Below are 21,374 nucleotides of genomic sequence, written 5' to 3'. Positions count from 1 at the left end.
GTCGACTGCCCGCCGGGACTTGACTTGGGGCCGCCTGCCCGCCGGGACTTGACTTGGGGCCGCCTGCCCGCCGGGACTTGACTTCTGGCAGCGTGCCCGCCGGGTGGAGTCGACTGCCCGCCGGGACTTGATTTGGGACCGCCTGCCCGCCGGGACTTGACTTCTGGCAGCCTGCCCGCCGGGACGCGACTTGGGGCCGCCTGCCCGCCGGGACGCGACTTGGGGCCGCCTGCCCGCCGGGACTTGACTTCTGGCAGCGTGCCCGCCGGGTGGAGCCGCCTGCCCGCCGGGACTTGACTTGGGGCCGCCTGCCCGCCGGGACTTGACTTGGGGCCGCCTGCCCGCCTGCCCGCAGGCGGCCCCAAGTCAAGTCCCGGCGGGCAAGAGGCTCCACCCGGCGGGCACGCTGGCATATTAAATGTGTCTGTATTATGCATTATGAAACATTTATTCCTACACTTTTGTCACTAATAGTCATCTTCCTTTTTATTTTCTTATTAAACACGGTGAGCAAGAAATCGAGACAGAAGGGGAGTACACCGAAGGGCATTTCCTATCGCATCGTTACATTTTCTCATTTTAAAACTCCAGTGTATACCTTTGCAGTACAAAATACATTCGTTTCTGTAGATAAAAGTTGAACTATTCAACCGGTCGGTGATTTTACATCGAAAATCAAAGGTTTTACTTATCAGCTACTTATCAACTAACAAACATTAGGCCAATGCAGACGTTCATTTCGTTTGTCACATACCGGTAACTACAACTTTATTATTTTATCATTAATTACCTTCTGGATCCATGTTCTCCAGGTTCAACGAGCGATGGATTCGAAATCTCATCGAGTAACACTCCTTTACCTCAATGATCTGTGTCATTTTGCCAAGAGCAAGAATGTGCGCATCCAGAAAATGTAACGTATTTGTTTTGTTTTATTTCAAACTGCCTTCATGGGCCGGAAACCGTAAATATTCTAAACTCTGCGCTAAATCACATTCCGATGGCGTTAGTGTCACCGATTCAGATGGGATAAGGAACGTGCGTAATTTCTCAAAATTACCACACAGTACAGAGTTCATGCCGACAGGATCTTATTGTCTACAAAGTAAGTTCAATGCAAGCATAACCTGCACAAGCAAGACGAAGCATGGCGACTGGGAAAAAAATTGTTGCACAATTACTTCAAAATGAGTGTAGCAGGGGGATATTTTGGTGTTTATTTTGTCACTTCCATTCTCCTGCTGGTTAATTAGTTAGGCATTTGTCTGTTTTCCTGTTCTTCTCTCACGGATGTGTATATATATATATATATATATATATATATATATATATATGTGTGTGTGTGTGTGTGTGTGTGTGTACTACACTCGCGTTTGAAAGTAGCGAAGGCTGTTTTGATTGACCCTTATTCTTGACCAGCGTTCCGCGGTGTAGTGTGTTTGCTGACGGAGAGGGGGCGTAGATTACTGAAGCGGCGTCCACCGAACGCTGGCTACAGAAATCGCAACAGGTATGTTTACCTATGTAGGTTAAACTATTCCGTACTGACGCAACCAAAAACTAGTGAGCAAGTGATGTTATGTTTAGAGGTATGTGCCCATTGTTCACGGGGGGGAAGGTGAGGACTTTACATTGTCTTTTCTTTTTTTCCCGTGTTTCTTTAGTGTTTTGTGTCGTGCGCTAGCTGCTCTCTATAGTATATGTCTGCGTGATGTTTGCGGTTTGAAATTTTATAGTATCGTTGCATTTGTTTGGCCCTTCAGCCTGTGGGCTGTATGTTATAAGCACTAGGGTTGTTGTGAGCGACGGGTTGGGGGGTTTTCCTTTTTGTTTGTCTCTCTCCCCTCCCTCTCACTTAGCTAGTTGCGGTTGTGCCAAGCCTGTTTAACCGCAGGGTGTCTTTAACGCTAAATTCCCTGAATGGTGAGTTTGATGTGCGGTGAAGCCTGAGGCCAGTTTCTTTTTAATATTCACTATTGTGGTTATTATCGTATGAGGTTGCAGCGCATGGGGTTTTATTTATTTTATTTTTTTTTGCGTGGTGCGGTCTGAGCGCCTGCATTTGTTCACGTGCGGTATTGTTTCATCTTAGCGGTTGAACTGGCTTGGACCTGGTAGCTTGGCAAGTCCCTTGTATGTTTGTTTTGCTTAATGCCTTTGATTTGCTGAATGACTAACCTGTCTGACCTTCTTTTAAATGTATTTAATAAAGATTTCTAGTTTTATAAAATAAAACCTGTGTAATTCAATTTTAAGGGCCTAATTCCCCCTTGTTGTGATATACCACATTTAATTGTAGTTTAAGGGGTGGTGTGGCCGGCTGTACAAGAGGGTGCTACATTAGTAACACAAAATTGGACCTAATATGCTTTAGTTTGACATGGGATCAAAATTTAGAGTAAACTAATACATGTAATAGCGGGCATGCAAAAGATCAATGGCAGAACGGAGGCTCTGAACCCAGTCTAGATTAAAACGGAATTAACCATCTCACTCAATATAATATTGGGATGAGTTATTCTCTTCAGAGGCCTCCATGGAATAGTGCATCCGTCTCCTCACTCATGTTTAGACAGACGTATCATAAGGCACCAGGGCAACAACAGTCAGAACAACAGCATCAATTTCACAGCTAGTTTTAAATATTGCTTTAACTCGGAGTGATTACAGGAAATAAGTGAACTGCGTAATATTAATGAAATTATTAAAATGTGCAGAGTAATAGACATATATATCAGTCAGATATTGTGCTTTTTTAAAGAGCAGAAGGGATACATTAAATGACAATTATATTGTCTATACTGTATATATTTTAAAATTTTTCCCCTCAATGTTATAAATATTTGGCCCCCTGATATATAATCAGTGTAAGCACACGAACACGTTGGCTGGTTATCCTATTCATTCAGCATCAGCCCAACAAGTAGAGAATTCAGCACCACGGACAGTGACATGTGTTACAGTGACATTAGATCCCTTAATTGGCTATAAATATTTTTCAAGAAATAATTAAATGGTTTTTTTGTAGAAATTTCCAACCAGAGACTGGGTTCCTATATGAAGAGAAAGTTTTATTTTTATTCAGACAAAGAAACTACATAAAACTAGCTCTGCATGTGATCTCCCCTTTACTCTTTAAGCACTGTAACGTACTGTAAAGTGAAAAACAAGTTTTAAAACTAGCTGTGATAATAACTAGCTGTGATAACTAGCCTAATAAATATGACAATAAATCTTGAACCAGTTAGAATGACCTTTATTCAGCTGTTTTAGGTGAACCCCATGATGTCCTGTAATAAAGCTGTTCAAAGTAAAGGTTGTGATGAGATATTCCTCTTGTTTCTCCTTCTTATGCGTAAAAACATTCAGGAAGGAATCTGAATATCTGATTGATTACTTTTGCTATTGTTAATTTTTACAGTCTTCATAACTACATCAGCAACATCGTTTAATTTCACTGTTTGTACGTAGGAGCTGCACAGTGGTTGGCCTGTTGCCTGACACATCTGGGAGGAAGGTTCAAGTCACATTTGTCGATCTTGCATGTTCTCCAGGTGTCATGGGGTTTCTTCCGGTTTCCCCACACAGTCTAAAAATATTCCAAGGTTAACTGGAGTTGCCAAATTGCCCATGTCTGAGTGGTGTGTGTGCCCTGTAACAGGTTGGCACCCGGTCCTGGGTTATTCCCTGTTTTGTGCCCATATCATCCAGGATAGGCTCCAGATGCCCTGTGACCCTGCAAAGGAAGGTGGCCAGAGCTTTGTGGAAGTTACAGGATCCCTGTGGATCTTTGAAAAGTATCAAAAAGTCTGTCCCCCCCCCCCCCTTTTTTTTTTTTTAACCAGCGCACGTCACTGCCTATAGCACAGGGGGCAGTGTGTACCCGATAGGCCTATATGCACGCCATAGAAATAGAAGAAATAGTGCTGCATGTGCATAGCTGGTGTGTAGCAGGGTGACTGGTTTCCCTTAAAATGGTAGAATGGGTAAATGCAAATGATGAGAAGTACTGTGGCTGGTTGAAAAAGACGACTAATGTCTACAAAGCGCGATACAACCTTTGTAAAAAAGGTTAGGGTTAGGGTTAGCATATTTTAAAGATTTTATTGCTGCTTCATGGCTTTTCTTGCAAAAAAATAGTTCATTGAGGAAATAGAATGTTTAAGTGTTGTGTAGCAACATGTACAGCTGGTCCTGCATCACTCTGTCGGGGCTTATTCCACGAGAATGACCGCCTCACTGAACAATATCCCTTACATACGATTGTTTCATTAGCAAGTCTTCTGTACTAGTGTATGCTTATGTCCTTGCACTCCTTATGTTGCGTGAACTTAATATATGAAAACTATTTGACTGCAATATCTCAGTATAGTGCTATAAATATCTAACTGTTTTTACAAATTTTTTTTCTCCAGTAATTTCAGGAGTGTACAAAGGAGCTCAATGTAAAACATTTGCTCTCCTTGTCGGTGGATGGACCTGCGGTCATTTGGATGTTTGTAGAGCTCTTGCAAAAAGACCATGGTGAGCAATTTGCTGGGACCCAGTTGGTAATTGTAGGAAGCTGTGGCCTACATACCCTTCACAACTCATTCAAGACTGGTTTTGAAGTGTGGATGGTGGAGAAAGTTCTCAAAGCCCTACATTTTATTTTCCACTCTGCACCAGCCAGAAGAGAGGACTTCACAGCTGCAACATCATCCTCAAGATTCCTTCTACCTTTCTGTGGGCAACGGTGGCTCGAACATTTGCCAGCTGTCGAACGAGCATTGGAAGTCTGGCCCTCTGTTGTGAAATATGTGGACCTTGTGAAGTCAGAAAAGGTGAAAAACCCAGGGACATCTTCTTTTGACTGCATTTCTGAAGCCCAAATGGATCCCCTTCTTCTGGCCAAACTACATCTGGTAGCTACACAAAGATTCTGGAAATTTGACAAACCATCTTTTTGTCAGAGACAGTCAGGAGCCAAAGGCAGTGGAAGTGACCTTGGTGTCCTTCAGATTAAAAAAAACTTGTTTTTTGAACCAGATTGTGCTCTTGAAAATCTGCAAAAAGGCCTTGGATAAATGCCCTCTGAAGTACTCGATTGTACATGAGATGACGTGCTTGGACCCAAACAAAATGCACACCAGCCAGATAACTGCCAGCAGAAAAGGAGAAATCTCATGCAGAAGTTTGCGCAGGAGAATCGGTTGGCAGGCAGGATATCTGCTGGTAAATCATAGGAATTAGAATTGGATAGTTCAGAATATTATTGTTAAATTATGCTTTTCTTTTTTCACATCTAACTGAATAGTGTTAACACGTAGATTTTAACAGTCTTTAGAAGACCGACTCTTGGTGTTTGAAAAGAAGCATCAGCCCAGTTAACATATTTTCTTTGATGAGCCTAGAGATATCTCAAGATTAAATTAAAATGATTGCACATTTATGGTATCATAGGAAAATTGGGTTATAAATCACTTTCCTATTCTACATGTGATTCTGTGTATTGACATTGTTGATCTGCATCTAATCTACTGTAATTACAGGTGATGCAATATCCCAGCAGTCTGATAATCACCTGCACAATGAGGCAAAAGGCTTGGATTTTATATCCTTCATTCCTTCAGCACCATCCAAAGTTGATGTCTTTTTCCATCAAAAAGTTAGTGGGCCTTATCCTGACCTCTGGATGTTCTGCAAGAACTTGCTGCTACTGTCCTATGGGCAAGTCGAAGTGGAACGAATAGAGGTGGAGACCTGCAACTTATCAGAGGAAACAGTTGTTGCACAGAGGCTTATATGCGACCATGTCAGAGTGTGTGGGGGAGCAACCAAAGCGCCTCTGACCAAAGGTGAAAGATGAGCAAAAAGCAAAAAAGAAAACTTGAGGAACTCAAGAGGAAGAGAGTCTCACTGGAAAGTGTATGTGAGAGTTTACAAAAGGATGCTGAGCACATGGCAGAGGAAGCAGAGAGTGCTGCTGGAACCAAAAGGGCAACATTACTTACCAAGTCCAATACTCTGAGGCGACGAGCGAAGGAGGAGAAAGAGCAGTTGGTGGTCTTAAAGGCAGATACTGAAGAGTGGGCTACTGCACTGCGACTCCTAGCACATCAAGAGTGAATCGGTGGAAACAAAAATATTTTGGTTCTTTGCACTTTTGGAGTATTTTACTTTCTGTGCTTGTTTGTACATTGTTCACAGCCACAATATTTTATAATTACAAGGTAGTTTTATGTTAGAGCTCTTGCTCCAATAAATATGTGCCTTGTAATCAAGTAAATTCTAGGCTATTCAGTTTTTTTTGCCGTCGTGATGGTCGTGGGCTGTGAAAAATGCCTTCTTGTTAGGGGTACCGCTGGGGCCAGCCGGGCGTATGTCGTGGCTTCAGTGAGTACTTATGTTTGTCATGCTGCCTGTGTACTTTATAGCGGCACAACATATTTCTGCAAATTGCATGCGTCAAATTGTCCGTCTCTCTTAAAAAATATGAAGTGTCACCAGAATTTTAAACGGGGAATCAATCTCAATGAAAAATATTCGTCAAGTTTTGTTGGTAACGTTTCTAAATAATAAAGACATACTAATAATTATATATTAATAAATCGGATGAACGATGCATCCCAAATTGTATCCGCTGCGCACTTCTTAATCAGGGCAATCGCATCGTGGATGTTTATGCAGACGCCCAAAAAGACTTACTTAAGAAAACTGTTGCATGATAATTTGTACCATTTTCAAGGGTGGGGGGCATGCAGTAGATGCCCCCTTTATTTTTGTACTTCTGCCGTTCAAACCGAGCAGCACTGAGTTTGTCACGACAGCTGACGCCAAATCTCCTGCTTAGCTGCTTCAGACAGAACTATCTTCAAATCACCACTAGGGGGTGTCAATGCAGCAGCCTCGTTCTATGGTTGATCTTTTTCAAATACAGTTTTTTTTCTCTCTCTCCACATAATCAACTTAACTGATTAGCGTTCTTTCATAGTAATGGTTTTTAATCCGTGTTAATCTTCTGAACAATGACTAGTAAAGGTTCTATGAGGTTGTCCTACTTACTATGGATTTAAAGTTTTTTATCAAGGTGTTAAAACGTACCACAGTTGCCAGTCCTGTGTTTTATGTCTAGCAATTTGTACAGTTTCTTCAGTATAAACACATGCCATCATTTGTGAGATTCTCCTCCCGAACTCTGCATTTCCTCAAGATCTTTTTGTAATATTGCATCATGGCACTGCTCAGAACAACACAGATGGTGCATAACAACACAAGGGAGTACACGACAACATGGTGCAGAAACAGTGCGATACAAAGCAGGACAAAACTGGATAATATGTGGTCAGTGGTGGATAAAGTGCAGAAACAGCTGTACAGTGCAGCTGCCGTGGAAATGACTGTTACAGGGGATGCAAAAGCTGCAGGTTTGAATTGTTTGGGGAATGAAGCTGTTCATGAATCTGCTAGTCAGTGTTTGTGGATGGTGGTCAGAGTCCTGGATTATAGACTGAACCTTGTTACTGTGGCAGTTAAAGTACAGCTGGTCAATGGAGGGCAGTTCAGTGCGAATGATGTTCTTAACAGACTTCACAATGTACTGCCTTCCTGTCATGTGGCTCCACCATACCATAGTACTACTGTAAGAACTAGGGATGTAACGATACATTCAACTCACCATTTGATACGATTCACGATTCTGTGTTCACGATACGATTTTCTCATTTTTTGCAGAATGAGCTGCAGACAAATATATTCAAAAATATTCTTATATTTATCTTTCTGAACTGTTGACACTGTTGTGAACAGTGCAACTGAATTTGAATAAAATACTGTTGAAAAAATCCCAAATCAAAATAAGTAAATAAAAAAAATAAAAAATCAAATAAATAAGCTAAGGTTTGCATTCCTTTTTAGCGGGCTTTGCCCTTTTAATAATCTTCACTCAGCTCACGGTGGTGCCAGTGGACCTGTTTGTGTATGTTATCAGTCTTTTACAATGTTTGCATGCAGTTTATGTCTTGTCTGTGCTTTTCTCGCCGTTTCCTCGTCGTTTGTGATTACCGGAAAGCTAATATGCTGCCGGAGCCCCCGGCGAAAACGGGGAGAGCATGCGAACTCCACTCAGAAAGGGCCCTGGACCGAAGCCAGGACCGAAGCCAGCACTAACCACTGTGCCGTCCTCCGTTTCAAATTCATTCGCCATCTCGTGCTTGGTCAAAACCAAAAACTGACGTACGATGTCGACGTGATACGCAGTGACATCTGACGTCAAACTCACATTGTGAAATCAAATGTAATATTACACCAGTTTTTCTGTTAAAGTACTGTGAAGTACTCCTACAATTCATTTTCTACATCAGCCGGTTTAAATCTTCATGCATTTGCACCAATTTTTAACTGATTCATCGTTACATGCCAGGGCCAGCAACTCTGCATGGCTCGACCCTCATAAACATTCTCCACACATGCTGTTCAGGCAGTGGCCACAGAAATTCCCCCCAGTGAACTTTATGCTTTCTGTCGGAGAGTATTCTGTTTTCTGGCCTTAAACCGAGATTAAGCCGATGTTTACCCAAACCTCACGTACGTCCAACTGACTACAGATGGACTTTCGCCCAGTTCTCTGCGGGAGCTCTGATTACAGAGTGACTCCCCGACTACTTCTGAAGCCCTTCTTTAAGTATCCAGACCAGGTGATGGCTTGTCTCTGAAGACTGACTAATTTCGGTCAATGGTTAATTTTAGGGGCATTGCTGACCTTGGTTCTCAAGTCCCCAGCCAATCAGATCACTTTAGGGGGTGGTCGTAATTCCCTTGTTCTACCATGAGAGAGTCTCTCTCAGTTTGGTGGGTTGAGCCGAAGTTTCTGTATTTCTCTTAGGAAAAGCTATACTGCCTTAAATCTGAGAGTATAATACTCCTCGTCTCATGCCTATTCAAACGAGACCAAACATGCGTGTATTTGTCCCTAACATCTATGTGTGCTGAGTTATTCTGTTTATAGTGGAAAAGGTGTCTGTGTCTGGAGGCTGACAGCTGTTGTTGCTGTGGATTGACTGTGGAACTCTGGTCACTCCGGGGGTGAAAGGTCTTGCTTTTTCTGTGTTGCTCCAGTTATTCCTATCCAGTCTCTCAGGAGCCGGCAGGCCTTTGCCTTCCTTAAAAGGGGTGGTTTGACGAGTTGAGTCCAGTCTTGCCTGGGCTAGCGGAGCTCTGAAATAGACTGATGCAGGCTCATCAGAGTTGGGGCCTGCAGGACCTATAAGTTTTATGTCCTTACAGAACGTAAGTGGCATCATACTAAACTAGTGGTGTTCGAACTAGCATGGAAAGAGGCTATGAGTAGCTACAAAAAGGCTCTTAGTGCCGCCAAATCATCTAGTATCTATCAGAACTAATTGAAATAAACAAAAATAATCCTAGATTCCTATTTACTATGGTGTCCAAGCTGACTAATAACCAGACCACTGGTTATTTTCCAGTGACGACTTTATGAAATTTTTTGACCAAAAATATGCTCAATTTGACAGAACATCTTGAATATTCCAATAACTACATTCTCTGGCCTTGACACGGCATGTGCTAATGCTGCAATCACCCTATTTGAAGCATTTACCAGGGTTAACCAGTCAGAACTGATGTACTTAATTTTATCTTCAAATTCATCTACTTGTATGCTAGACCCTGTTCCATCAAAATTATTCAGAGATGCTCCCAGCATTCATTGAACCGCTACTAGCAATAGTTAAACTAAAACATATGATCATATTACCCCAATTTTATCTTCACTGCACTGGCTGCCAGTTAGATTTCATGTTGACTACAAAACACTGCTCTTAACCTATAAAGCTGTAAATGGTCTTGCACCGCAGTATGTGAGTGACCTCATTTGCGTTCCGAATCATACACTTAGATGACGAGATGGAGGTATTCTATCCGTATCCAGAATAAAGAACGTTACCTTTGGGGGAAGAGCATTTGCTCATAAAGCACCACAGCTATGGAATAAACTTCCTATTAGTGTTCGGAACTCAGACACAATCTCTGCTTTTAAGTCAAGGCTTAAGAAGTACCTCTTTAGCCAGTCTTTTGGATAGTTAAATCTTCTTTTCTAAGGTGAATGGGAAGTCTGGAGGTTCATAGTTATTTGAGATTAAAGGGGAAAGGGGGGATTGGTGCTGTCGTCCTGCCACTCTCGCCGATCACTTAAGCTGTGGATGGGAGGTGGCTTGACGCCAAAACCCCTGTAAACCCTCATGCCTGTGCTTCCTTCCAGGTCTCTTTTAGCCAGGCTGTCATAGTTGCTTTAGTCTTGCCGGTTAGGTGTAGGGCAATAACTCTTCTCCATCTTCTCTTTTCCGAGCTGGTACCGATCCGACTACACCGTGTGAACCCGCACCTGGACTCCTGGATATAACTACATGAAACCAACTGGGACTTTATAACTATATGAACTCTAATGAATGTCAATGTAAATGCAGTTTCATGCTCCCTGGTCGCCCAGAGGAGGATGGGGTCCCCTTCTGAGTCTAGGTTCCACTCAAGGTTTCTTCCTGCTAGAGGGAGTTTCCTTGCCACTGTCGCCTCAGGCTTGCTTGGTGGGGTTCTGGCCAGTTAAATGTAAAGTGCTTTGTGACAATGCATGTTGTTAAAAGCGCTATATAAATAAAATTGAATTGAATTGAAGTGCTTCCTCAGATTCATTTTAAAATGTTCTCCAGCTAATTTCCACTACGGCCACGAGTTCTAGTATTTTAAATTAATATTGAAATGGTCATTTGGCTGAACAGCATCCCGACCTGTTAGAATCTTATATACGTAGATCACGTCCCCCCTTAGTCTCCTTTTGCTTGAGGCTAAACAGATTCAGCTCAGCTAACCTCTCCTCATAAGACATTCCTCTAAGAGCAGGAATGATTCTCGTCATCCTACGTTGCACCTTTTCCAAGGCAGCAATGTCCTTCTGAAGGTATGGTGACCAAACCTGCACACAGTATTCTATGTGGGATCTTACCAAGGAATTATATAATCGTATCACTTCCCTTGACTTACATCTCTAGGTGTGTGGAGTTTAATCCAACATCCTATTGGCTTTTCTTAATGCTTCCCCACACTGGCAAGAGTGGGACATGGAAGCATCAACAAACACACCGAGATCTTTCTCGTAATCAGCTACCTTTATTTCAATGGAACCCATAAAATATTTGTACTTTATATTTCTGCTCCCTGCATGGATTACCTTACATTTATCTATGTTAAATTTCATCTGCCACGTATGAGCCCAGTCGCTAATTAAATCCAGATCCTGTTGTAGCCTCTCTGGACATGAGACATGATCTAACATCAATCAGAAGATACCACACCAGCAGATAATGATTTCTGGAATAGTAAAGTTAAAGGTTGGCTAATAATACCCCTCATCTCTTTTAAAACTATAGATAAGATGCCATCAGGGCCTTGCGATTTATTTATTTTGAGCTTAGCTAGGCTTTGTACCACATCAGCCTCAGTTATACATATATTGGTCATAGACATCGTTGTATTTGTACTAAATGGTGGTAAGCTATTCTACTGTGAACAGCCATTGTAAAATAATCATTAAACTCATTTATATCAATATCATTTTCAATTATAAGGCCCTTACTATCCTGCAAATGAGTGATTTTCAGCTTTTAGAGCTCTTTCGGTGTTAAAATATTGGAAGAAACTTTTAACGTCATCCTTATAACTGTTATTAACTAAACCTGTACACTTAGATACTCCTGCTTTATTTTGAAATCATTAGTTAATTTCCATTTGTGGAAGAAAGCCCTTTTGCTCCTGACTTTATTCTTAATTTTCGTAGTAAACCACCTGTGACATTGCATGCTGGAAGAACAGGCAGGGAGCGAGGAATCAAGGATCCGGGAAACAGAGAGTCGGGAATGAGGGTTTATTGATGAAAACAGGTACCAACACTGAGAGATTTCAATGACAGGACTGGGGAAACAGACTTGAACATGGACTAAATACACAGGACTACTCAAACTGACAGAAAACAGCTGGTTACAATAGGGGCAGCACACATGGTTAATGAGAGGGCGTGGCACACACGAGGATCGTACAAGCAGGTCATGACACCAGCTTGGTTGCAGTTTCCTAGATTTAGTTTTTCTGGAAACGGGTATGAAGTCCTTTTGCACTTGCAACAATGTGCTTTTAAAAAATTCCCATGCCTCTTCCACAGTATTGCTATTTAACTCCATCCGATTTACAGTTTCTAGTTTCAGTCTCATACCATTGTATTACCCTTCCTAACATTGTATACTTTTGTTTTGGACTTGGTTGAAGACTCAGGCAGCAGGAGTTGCCCCAACGTTGGTATGTCCTTATCCATAAGGGGGAGTAAACGTTCTGGTTTCCCGACCTTATAGATGAAGGAGTTGGGGGATGTTGCCAGTGACCTGCCGGATTCCAGGCAGAACAGGCCTCGCTATGCCACAGCCCTTCAGAGACTGGGCCTTCCGTGCAGAACCTCTGCATCCAAATTAGACCAGTTGTTTAACAAAACCCTAAAATGGGGTTATTTTTGACATGGAACGGGACTTTGATTCAACAACCCATTACTTAGTTGCGGCAAGTACCCAATATCAAGTATAGCTGCAAAGAATCTGCCAGAGATTTTCAGAGAAGTTCCCCAGATGCATGGACTGGACTAAGGTGCGTCAGATTAAACAGGAGCCTGGTAAATTCTGTGAGCCCCACGCCAAGTGACTGATGGAAACATACTCCAGCTACAGTGAGATGGACCCTCCAGCGGACCGAGAGTGGGATTCCCTCTGGGAGCGACAACGCGTGCAGTTGCTGGTGGATGAGCTGCAAACAGACATCAAGAAGGACTTCCAACCTCACAATCATTTACCAAACCACTTCAGGTAACTTGTAAAGATGTAGGTATTGGAGTATTCACACATCCGGTAAATTTGGCAGGACGAAATTTGAATAACCTATAGGCCAGACTCATGAATGCGGCTGAACGAGTAAAGGTAGAACAGGTGGCCAATCCTGTTATACAGTCCTAGTAGATTGAGAACCACCTGATTGCAATTGTAGTTGGAATCAAGGGCTGAGCAGCATGGTGGCCTGGGGGACAATTATGAAAACACAGACCCTCTGATATCCTCAAAACCCACAATCAAAAGAGGAGTCAGGATGGCCAGTGACATGTGCTGGCTAAATGGGGACAACAAAGAGAGAACAGAACAAGGCAGGGAGGGATTCTGACACAGGTGCCATGCTACTTTGTTTAAATATGCTGGAATGTTTTAGTGCAAGCCTTAGACAATGGAATCTCTGAATGACGCCACAGTATGGCTCTTTCTGAAGGTCCTATACTGTAACCGTCCTGAGAAGTTGTTTGTATGCACTTGCTGCCTTGACACTTGTTGATGTGCGTGTGCCCTGCTCGAGCAGTAAAGGGGAGATCACATGCAGAGCTGATTTTCTGTAGTTCCTTAGAATAAAAATAGAATATTCTCTTCAAATAGGAACACATGGTGCGTTCGATTATTTCACTCCAACTCGGACAAAAACGTCACGAGAAACATCACTTCCCATTGGAAACGCCTCTTTTATGACGTTAATGTCTGACAGAATCTTCTTGTCCGAGTTGCCCCTGTGACGTAATTTCAACATGGCGGCTTACACACTCAACATTAATTCTATTTTACAAATCCTTAAAAATGTTTATTTTGTTAAATTTATTATTATCCCAGCCATCCATTTTCCAAACCGCTTATCCTACTGGGTCACGGGGGGTCCGGAGCCTATCCCGGAAGCAATGGGCACGAGGCTGGGAACAACCCAGGATGGGGGGCCAGCCCATCGCAGGGCACACTCACACACCATGCACTCTCACGGGCAATTTAGCAAGTCCAATTAGTCTCAGCATGTTTTTGGACTGTGGGGGGGAACCAGAGTACCCGGAGGAAACCCCACGACGACATGGGGAGAACATGCAAACTCCACACACGTGTGACCCAGGCGGAGATTCGAACCTGGGTCCCAGAGGTGTGAGGCAACAGTGCTAACCACTGCACCACCATGCCGCCCATTTATTATTATTATTATTATTTATAATTATTAGTAATTATTAATGTAATTGCACGTGTTCGATTTAGAGAATACCATATCGTGACCGTAAACAGTATCCTAACATGCAATATCAGATTTTTACCAGACTTGTTAGTGTTTTTGGTTTGTTTGTAGTTTGTTTGCCTCTCGAAAAAAGAATATCGCTATGAATGTACTAAAATACTTTATAAAGCTTTTAATGTGATTTGACTAGTTCCTGTTTCTTGTTTGTTTGTCTGAAATAATAATCTTACTCCATAACTGCTAAAATATAAAGCAACAACACAGCAGCGTATTCATGGAGGCAGCCATGTTTGTTCCGAGTTGTGCTAGCTCGAACGGGAGATTGTCGGATGTGATGTCACCCAACTCGGAATTTCCAAGTTCCGAGAGAAAAACGAATGCACCACAAGACTCTGGCTGGAAATTTCTACAATAGAGCCATTTAGTTATTTCTAGAAAAATATTTAGAGCCAATGACCTGATGTCATTGTAACACAGGTCACTGTCCGTGGTGCTGAATTCTCTACTTGATGGGCTGGTGCTGAATGAATATGACAGCTGGCCAACATGTCTGTGTGCTTCCACTGACTGGCACCCAGACATATAATGACTTTTAACAATGAGAAGGGAAACGTCCAGACAGGAAATTAGTCAACAGTAATTAGTAATCACATATAGTTCTCATTTATCATGATGTAAAATTCAAAAACCTTTTTTTTATTATTAAGGGATAAATGTAATTGAGTTTTAATGTATCCTTTCCACTCTTAAAATCGCAAATTATTTCTGACTATTAATCTGCACGTTTTAATAATTTCATTAATATTACCTAATTGGTTTGTCTTTTTTATTAAATTTTAAAACTAGCTGTACAATTGTTGATGTTGTTGCTGTTCTGAATGTCATTGGCCTGTTGCCTTACGTCTGTCTAAACATGAGTGAGGGGATGGATGCACTATTCTATGGGGGCCTCTGTAGAGAATAAATGATCCTAATTTTATATTGAGAGAGATGGTTAATTCCTTTTTAATCCATACTGCGTTCAGAGCCCCTGTTCTGCCGTTGATCACTGCTGCATATCATCCTCAAACCAATGGCCTGGATGAGAAAACGAATGATGACATAAAACGGTAAGTCTGTTTTTGAGGTTGTTTTAGAACTGTGTGAGACAGGCTCTATTCTTTTAACATTACATCAGGAATTACTGATATTATTGACAATCAATCCCTTAATATACAGTATCTCACAAAAGTGAGTACACCCCACACATTTTTGTAAATATTTTATTATATCTTTTCAAGGGACAACACTAAAGATATGAAACTCTGATAGAATGTAAAGTAATCAGTGTACAGCTTGTATAATGGTGTAAAGTTGATGTCCCCTCAAAATAACTCAACACACAGCCATTAATGTCTGAACTGCTGGCAACAAAAGTGAGATTAAAAATGATTTGTGGCAAGATCGGATCATGTGTGTTGAAGAGTTTCTTATGACTGACAAGTAGTTATTTAAAAACATATCTTGAAACAGCAAATTATTGTTCTTAATGCTTTTAGAAAATGACTCTTTATCATGGTCTGTGAATAATAATAATTTGCTATGAATGTTTTTCCACTTCAGCTTTCCACAATTATTCTTCCCGATGAGAAAAGCTATGGCACGTTTTTTGATGAAAAAAATAAAGTAGTTGAGACAATAAGCAACAACAGCTGAAAACATCTCCTAGTCACAGGAAAAACAGAAGCAGGCATGTGGTAAACGAATACAAAAGAGGTACCAAAACACAGTTTATCATGTTGGAGATGAGGCGCTTCTGTTCGACATGAGGAAGCGGGGACGGAAAGGAGGAAGAACGGAACCGGATTTTACCGGACCTTATGTCATCCAGGCAATATGTGGCAAGCTGGTTACACTGTCTAATTCTGAAGGGGCAACTTTAAAGAACAAATACAATGTAAACCACATACAGAAGGAGCCAAACTGATGTCCCAAGTCAGGAATCACACAAGGTGCCAGAAGAGTATAAGACCAGTAAACCTCCCTCTAGCGCAGAGCTTCTGACAATAGAGAAGGATGCTGACAGTTGAAAAAAAACTCATGTCTGTGTGTTATGAAAGAATATCAATAAATGTTTCCGAAAGGGGCTGACTCATTTGGTAATTATTTACGGCTTATGTTATGGCTGCCAATTTACAGTCTTTACTGAAGTCTGACTTCTTTCGAGTCACCTTTAATATAGATTGGACACTCTCTATGCAATGTGCAATACTTACATAGATGGTAAATGTTTACCTGCTTGCACAGATGGATGATTAGGTAATTAGTGTAAGTGTGTGTGTGTGTGTGTGTGTTCAATCGCATGTATGTCCAAGGTCCATAGTAAATAATATACACTGATCAAGAGATGCCCGAAAGTGGATAAAAGAGGACATTAGTGGGGGTATCACTTAGTGTAACGCGTGCAGGAAAATGAGCAGGACTGCAAGCCATATATTGACCCTTGTCTAGCTCTTAATACAGTATGCATACAGTGATGTATATACAATGGACAGCTACTATGAGCAGATAGCACAGTACAGGTGCTTAATCTGTATGCTATTTCCATCCATCCATCCATCCATCCATTGTCCAAATTGCTTATCCTACTGGGTCGCGGGGGGTCTGGAGCCTATCCTGGAAGCAATGGGCATGAGGCAGGGAACAACCCAGGATGGGGAGCCAGCCCATCACAGGGCACACTCACACACCATTCACCATTCACACTCGGCTCTTTTCTGATGTGTGTGTTTAAATAAAAAAAAAAAAAAAAAATTCTGCACTTTTTGAGTTTTCAGACAGATGGTATTCATAGCCTGGGTCCTTATTGAGCTAGCATCGGAAATTCATCGCAAAGTCTCAAAGCACTTATGTAAGTCGCTCTGGCTAAGGGCGTCTGCCAAATACTGTAAATGTAAATGTAAATTCACTCACACGTGCATACCTACGGACAATTTAGTAACTCCAATTAGCCTCAGCATATTTTTGGACTGCGGGAGGAAACCCCACGACGACATGGGGAGAACATGCAAACTCCACACCCATGTGGCCCAGGCAGAGACTCGAACCCGGGTCCCAGAGGTGTAAGGCAACAGTGCTAACCACTGCACCACCATGCCACCCCTTGTATGCTATTTTATTCTATAAATGAAAATTATTTTAATGAAGAATTAACATCTAAAAGCTGCTAGTAGACCGTGGGAAAATAATTTTTCTATTTTCTTGCTGCCATCTCGTGGCAAAAAGTAGGTATTGCAATTTCGGTAAGAAATCATTTCTTTTCAAATTGCAGTACCTACTTTTGGCCACGAGATGGCAGCAAGAAAATAGAAAAATTATTTTCCCACGGTCTACTAGCAGCTTTTAGATGTTAATTCTTCATTAAAGGAATTTGACTTGATCCAATGTATTTTTAATACAAACAATTACCACACAAAGCTGCTAGTAAACCGTGGGAAAATAATTTTTTTATTTTCTTGCTGCCATCTCGTGGTCAATAGTCGGTATTGCAATTTCGGCAAGAAATCATTTGTTTTCAAACTGTAGTACCTACTTTTGGCCACGAGATGGCAGCAAGAAAATAGAAAAATTATTTTCCCACGGTTTACAAGCAGCTTTTAGATGTTAATTCTTCATTATAATAACTTGACTAGGTCCAATGTATTTTTAATACAAACAATTACCACACAAAGCTGCTAGTAGAGCTGCTCCGGTTTCCCCCCACAGTCCAAAAACATGCTGAGGCTAATTGGAGTTGCTAAATTGACCGTAGGTGTGCATGTGTGAGTGAATGGTGTGTGAGTGTGAGCTGTGATGGGCTGGCCCCCCATCCTGGGTTCTTCCCTGCCTCGTGCCCATTGATTCCGGGATAGGCTCTGGACCCCCTGTGACCCAGTAGGATAAGCGGTTTGGACAATGGATGGATGGAAATAGCATACAGATTAAGCACCTGTACTGTGCTATCTGCTCATAGTAGCTGTCCATTGTATATACATCACTGTATGCATACTGTATTAAGAGCTAGACAAGGGTCAATATATGGCTTGCAGTCCTGCTCATTTTCCTGCACGCGTTACACTAAGTGATACACCCACTAATGTCCTCTTTTATCCACTTTCGGGCATCTCTTGATCAGTGTATATTATTTACTATGGACCTTGGACATACATGCGATTGAACACACACACACACACACACACTTACACTAATTACCTAATCATCCATCTGTGCAAGCAGGTAAACATTTACCATCTATGTAAGTATTGCACATTGCATAGAGAGTGTCCAATCTATATTAAAGGTGACTCGAAAGAAGTCAGACTTCAGTAAAGACTGTAAATTGGCAGCCATAACATAAGCCGTAAATAATTACCAAATGAGTCAGCCCCTTTCGGAAACATTTATTGATATTCTTTCATAACACACAGACATGAGTTTTTTCTCAACTGTCAGCATCCGATCCAAATGGGATTCCCATTTCCTTTCTGTGGGATCCAACAGAACACGGGCTGACCATCAGTCAACATGTCTTCAACCGTGCAGGACAGGACCCAGTCCAGGCCAAACCTCACAGTGCTGGTGTTAATAAAAAAATGTAAGGAACATGCAGCTGCAGCTCACACACAAACACAGTCCACAGCATCCAGAAAAAGGTCAGGCCTTTTTCTTCTTTAGCTGACTCCGCCCAGACCGCGCCCCCTTTCTGGGCGCCTCGCACTATGCCTTTGAACTGGCCCTGCAGCTTGGCCCGTTTCCTGTTTCCCAATGCAAGTCATAAGATTCACCCGTAAATGATATTTTGAATCGGAACGATATTTATTATTATTGTTTAGATTAAATATATAACGGTTTAATGATTGAATATAACTTGATATTGTTGTTTGTGTTGTTTAGTTTGAGGTTCTAGTTTCTGTCTTTATCCGCTTTCGTTTCAGTAGGCAGCTGGTTCATCCCAGACTCAGGGTCTCTCTGCTCTTCATCAAACCCACACCCCCAGTTTGGGAGCACCCTCTCCCTCTCCTCCCCCCACGGCTGTGACCGTTACTCCTCCTTGAGGAGTAACCGCTTTGCACCCTATCCCAGCCCCTATACCCACAGGAGTGCATCACCCAGTGAGCCGCCGCCCTGCCTGTCCCCTCACACAAGCACACACTGAAATCATGGTCCTAAGCTCTCTGTGTGGGTCACCACGATAGTACAGCACACCGACGATTACCCTCTGACTGAATCAGAATCAGCTTTATTTGGCCAAGTATGTTCACACATATTGGGAATAGTCAGACATTTAATCAAAATAATTAAGACAAGACATAAACATACAGTTCTGTTGATATGCGACGCATATAACCTCTGCATTCACAGCACTGCTTCAGTTATCGAAGAGCAAATTTCCAAAACTCACTCAGTCCGATAACCTAAAGTAATAAGTCATAATCCTCTTCATACGTTGCAGTAATGGGAATGAAATCTCACTCAGTGTTTATGTAATGGAGCGATGGAATTTCGTGAAATTTCCAAAAGTCCACAGAAATATTCAGAAAAACATTCCTGCAGACTGAGTTTTTGATATTTGCTTTTCAATTAACACAATTTTCTTCAGTCTGAGGTTTAACAGAATTCAGCCATATGCGGTTCAAAAAAAACTACACAGAACAAAAACAGAAAGGACTTTACATCTGTCTGAAAGGAAAGTTGACACAGGCTGCAGCAGTGAACAAATCAATCAATGTATTAAAGTTAGGCATTAAGTAACTGGAGGCAGTATATACATAACATGATAACATGCCTTTTCTGTATTGACCATATTAAGGACGCTGTAACACTGCCCACCACATACCTGCTTCATTTATTGTTTTATACTTGCAGCTGCTTATTCAGACAGCTCGTCTACCTGTCTGTCCATGTTGCCCTCCCATGACAACTGGTCCAGCCTACAGGTGCCGTCCCATTCCGGCATGTTACCCATGAGTCATAGCGGCACCTCCGGGAGCAGCTCCAGGTGAGCCCGTGCCTCCCCTCTCCCACCTGCCCCCATGCTGAGTCTCGGGCCCCCGTCTTCCCTCTTGTTCTCGCCTATACCCACATCCTGGCCTGTGTCTGCATCGTCTCACCTCGTTAACAGGTCTTTTACCTTCTTCTGTCCTGATCCATTCAGGCCCATTACTGCATTCTGGGACATGCTTTGATTTATTTCAGCATAGTTACTCTTTGTTTTCCTTTGTACTTTGCACTCTACAAGTAAAATGAATAAAAAATAGGCATTATTTTGATATTGTTTTAGTACAGTGACACTGTAGTATATTTGTTGTTGTTTCCAGGCAACACTGCATGCTGATTTAACGTCTTTCCTTAATCTCCACCCCATTGCTCACACACAGCCAGTATCCCAGTTTGTGGTCAATGAGCTCCTCCTCACTCACCCCAGTCTCCCAGTCCAGTGGAATGTCCAACAGCTTGGGCTCTCAGTTCCTGCGCAGCTCTACAACTCATTACCCAGGGCTCTTGCACCCGGCCACAGTGCCCCTCTCAGGTTCCCCGCTGTATGACAGCACTGCCCCATCGGAAGTTCATGAAGCCTCACAGTACGACGCCTCTCCCCACACGCGCTTAGCCACCACCGAGACTCCCATCACTCCTCCTTCCCTGTAGGGCGGCGCACTTCCATTATTATTGCAGTTTCTACTGTCACTCTGTTGCTTTTCCTGGTGCTGGACTTTTGACAGATAAATATATTATTTGTTGCATTCAATGACAAAAGATTGGTCTGTTTAACACCCTCAGTCTCCACCCTATGAGCCCCTTGTTGGCGGCAGAATCAGGAAGATGTCGGAGAAAGCAGAGGTAAAGTGAATAGTCACCTCGACAATAATGTGGAAACCGCTTATGGTGATCATGCCTGTGTGGGTGAAATGGATCACCACAGTATAAGCGGATGATGATTATAGGCGATTTTTCCCTTTTTCTTTATGTCTGGCTGTTTACCATCTAATAGGCATTTTTTTTCTTTGGGATGCGTCTAGGTCAGAAAAAAAATATTGCTCTCAGATTCTGTTCAGTTGTAGTTTTTTAAAATAATGTACCTTGATTTGTGTTTGTTTAAAATGCCATTACCTGCTGCTTACTGGACCGCTGAAAATGTCTGGCCCAGCTAAATTTCTTGGTTTAAAAATCTGGCCCAACTACTTTCCAGACCTGGACTAGCCCTACTGAATCATACACTAATGTTATTCTGTTATGTG

At 42.1% G+C, this 21,374-nt stretch overlaps 1 long non-coding RNA gene across 1 annotated transcript; it reads left to right on the top strand.

The window, feature by feature from the left end:
* Positions 1-4,471: 4,471 nt before the first annotated feature.
* On the top strand, positions 4,472-6,099 carry LOC125722396 (uncharacterized). Its single transcript, XR_007386358.1, has 3 exons — positions 4,472-4,524; positions 4,669-5,214; positions 5,532-6,099. It is a non-coding gene; the product is annotated as an uncharacterized LOC125722396 (long non-coding RNA).
* Positions 6,100-21,374: the final 15,275 nt, after the last annotated feature.

This window comes from Brienomyrus brachyistius, unplaced genomic scaffold (assembly GCF_023856365.1).
Source record: "Brienomyrus brachyistius isolate T26 unplaced genomic scaffold, BBRACH_0.4 scaffold38, whole genome shotgun sequence".
Lineage (NCBI taxonomy): Eukaryota > Metazoa > Chordata > Actinopteri > Osteoglossiformes > Mormyridae > Brienomyrus > Brienomyrus brachyistius.
This window is presented reverse-complemented; position numbering and strand designations above follow the sequence as displayed.